Below are 3602 nucleotides of genomic sequence, written 5' to 3'. Positions count from 1 at the left end.
TGGTTCACGTGTCGGGGCAGCGTCACACGGTTTCAGCTTGCACAACAAATTTCAGGGGATGATGGCAACGCAGTGCAAAGTTTAGCACAAGGACCAGCTTTCTCTCTGGGAGTACGGCTGTGGTTTTGCCCCGGCTGGAGAGAAAACGCAGCGAGGCTTGCTCGCAGGATGGGTATGGACAACCTCATTTCAGCCACCTGTGACTTTACGGGGGTGTATCTCCGCCGTGCCCATCCTCACCGACACACGTCGCGTTTCAACCAAACCGCCTAAGCCAGAGCTGTCGGCCTCTTCAACCATTTTATTTTTCCATCTTGGGAGCGAAACCCAAGCCAGCAGTCATTTTTTCCCCCTGCCCGCAGGAGGGCTGGGATTTCGTTCCGCAGACATATGCTGGCACTCGGTTTTTTTAAGGAATGACTTTACCATTTTGACCACCTCAGAAGGACAAGTCCAAACAGACATCTACTAAGAAAAAGATTACTGGGAAAGCACAGAAAGAGCAGGACACCTCTCTAGCATGCAGGCCTATATTCTGTTGTGTTACCAACTACCAAAAGCCTTCAAGGTGAGAATGGCAAAGCTCAGCTTACTTTGTAAAACCAAACCTGGTCTATCCCTGCATCCCGCAGGATGCTCTGGGATGTGTGGCTGGAGCCAGCAGGAAGGGCCAGCATATAAGGGATGGAACGGTTGCAGACCCCGCTCCGTCGTGGCAGCGATCGCACTCGTGCCAGTGCAGGACATCGCTCTTCTCGCGCTTACACACACCTCGCCATGGGCTGCTCCCCTGAAAATACGTGTATTGAGGGCTCCGTTCTGTTGTGTGGCTTTTTTCTCATTTCACAACAACGTGTTCTCCAGGCGGAGGTGAGGAAAGGAACGATCACCACCAAGGGCCGCAGAAGCTGGGTTTTTATCTCTTATTTATTGCTCTGCTGGGGATTACCTGGTTCATTTTTGCACAAGTCACTTTTAGAAATTTCTACACCTCCAGCTACCACTCAGTAAGGGCATTTATTACATTAGGACCATACAAAATATCTCGGCTATCTTTTCTGGCTACCTGTGCAGTTTCTGGGAAAAGCGTAGGTGGGGGAGCAGGTGTTCTGGGCCCAAAGTGGCGATTTATTTCTGCTGCCGCACCATGAGACGGCCAGGCCTGGAGGGTTTGGGTTTGAACCCTCAAACCCCCTCACTAGCAGCCTCAGAGAAGCCCCTCTCCTTACCAAACCCCCCCTTCTGCACAAGACCCTTTTAGGGCTACCAGCCAACATCTGTATGGCCTGTAAGCCCAGCAGGTGTGTGCCCCTTTTATTGCGGAGCTAACCGGCACAGCCAATGCCTTCCCCACTTCTGGGTCCGAGGGTTTTTCCCTGCCACTCTGCATCGCAGTTATCACTACCTGCAGTGAAATTGCTGATGCTGGTGAGCTGGACAAGCACGGGGCTTGGCTGAGGGAACTCCACCGAGTTGTTCTGGGGTATTTTGGGGGTTCAAATATCTCACACGGAGTATTACAGAATAAATGCTACTGTCTGTGGCACTGTTTGAGTAAGTCGGACTATAGTTGAGAGCGGGAGGCTCCTTCGCTGGCCCTCGCACGCAGGGCTGGGTACCGCTCCAGCCCTCTGGACTGCGGGCAGCGCCAGGAATCGTGTCACTGCAGTCCCACGTGCTGGAACAACGACAATGAGGGAAAGAAACTAATGAGAAGGGCAATGCACTGACTTCTTTCTTTTTTTTTTTTCCCCTTTTTTAAGGGAAAATTAAATGTGCCTTTTTGTCCAGATTGCTGTTGGGTAAAGTATTAGCAAGATCTCCACCAGCTGACGTGTATGTGACAGACACCGGCGCTATGGGCCAAAGCGATGCCTCCCAGACCGCGCTGGCACCAAGAGCATCGCCCTCGGGAGGGATCTACACTGCTGTGTATGAAACGCGGGACAGGACGTAGTTACATTTATTGTACATGGGAAAAAAATAACCCCATGGAAACAGGCGGGTTTAATGGAGTGGTTTTAACGGCTCTCTGTTCCTGTTTTATTGAGTCTGCTCTAAGAAATGAAGAACGAACCAACCCAACAGGCCTGACCGAAGATTTTCAGCATTACACGTGAATGTTTTTGGTATAGGTCTTTCTCTCCATCTTTCCTACCGAGATCTCCATCAGCATGTACTGGAAGTAATGCATTATGTTTGAGTGCATTTCATCCAGATGGAAGTGTAACTGTGTCAGTAGGCAGGGTAGAGCACCGAGACGATTTGGGTAACTGAAAGAAGCTTGCCATAAGCAGATAAGCAAGAATAAAGCCACGTACAAATCTCAGAGCGCTTACACAATCCTTATGTGAAGCACTATACCACAGTACCACAGCTAGATTATTTTCTCAGGTTAACAAGCGAGTGAATTATAACACTGACTTAAACGCTTACTAACGTGTATGATCTCCAAGGCTTAGAGCATCACCTATCAGCCTCACACTGCAACTGTAAATAAAAAGGAATCAGACACAGGGGCAAGGTGGCCGTGGTGGTCCCAGCCCCGGCGGTCACCATCCCCGTCCCCACGCCACGGAGCCGTACGCCTCTGTCTGGATAAGCTGAGCTCGGAGCTGGGTGCCCACCGAGGACCAGGACCATCCTCAGGCAGAGCAGCGAGCACACGGGGGCTGGCTGCGGCTTCCTGCGGGCACGGCACGTGGAAGACGAAACCACGGGTTATCTGAAACTTTGACATTTAATCCGAGCCCCAAAATAACGGTTTTATTATGCTGCCATTACATAAGCTTCTTTGAAAGTCAAACGAAACACAGTGTGGTGTTTTTTTTTTTTTTTTTTTTTTGAAACAGCATCTGTGTCTTTGCTTGGGATTAGGGATGTAATTGTGCACGATGACACAGGATTCTTAGGCATGTCACCCTCGCCTGCATACCGAAGTGCAGTCGCCGAGGATGAATGCTGGCTGGAAACCGTGAGGCAGTCAGAGGAAAATCTCTCATTTCTCCTACTGCAATGAGGGAATTTCCTTTGGCTTGACAAGGAAAGTTTTGAAGCAAATCAATACGAGATGAAGCGCATCATGTATGGAAATTACGTTTTAATAAAAACCACTGGCAGGTTTGCAACTTAAACTGCGGTGTATTTTCCTCGCCTGCCTCTCTCGTTGCCTCTCCACCACCCTGCATCTATTCTTCACCGTCCTGCTTCCCACCTCCCGCATAAACACATTCAAACTAAAACATTCGGGCTGACAAAACCAAGCTAAAGTCAGCCCACTTTTCTTTTCACCCAAGCTCGTACAGCATGTTTGTTCGGCGTGGGATTGCTTCATTAAGAACGAGGTATGCCACGGATCAGAAAGTAATTAAACAACCAGCCACTCCCCCAGCTCAATTCTGATAAAACATCGCAGCCGTTAACCCTTTCGCTCTGCCACGCGTTGCAAAACCACCGGGCTCACTCCACCGCGGAGGCCGATGTAACCCAAGCCCATCGTTGCCTTCCCACGCGCGGGGAGCGGAGCTGGCGCGGGCAGGAGGCAGCGGAGCAGCTCTCCTTGGGGCTGGGGTGGGATCAGCTCTCCCTCCCAAATTCAGCGG

At 50.6% G+C, this 3602-nt stretch overlaps 1 protein-coding gene across 1 annotated transcript in view; it reads right to left on the bottom strand.

Moving 5' to 3' along the window:
- CTBP2 (C-terminal binding protein 2) overlaps nt 1-3602 on the bottom strand; it is a gene marked incomplete at its 5' end in the record, with an annotated part of 44066 nt that overhangs the window by 11746 nt on the left and 28718 nt on the right.

This window comes from Cariama cristata, unplaced genomic scaffold (genome assembly GCF_000690535.1).
Source record: "Cariama cristata isolate BGI_N322 unplaced genomic scaffold, ASM69053v1 scaffold9034, whole genome shotgun sequence".
Lineage (NCBI taxonomy): Eukaryota > Metazoa > Chordata > Aves > Cariamiformes > Cariamidae > Cariama > Cariama cristata.
Note: the sequence above shows the minus strand (reverse complement) of the source record. Positions and strands in the feature narration are given on the sequence as shown.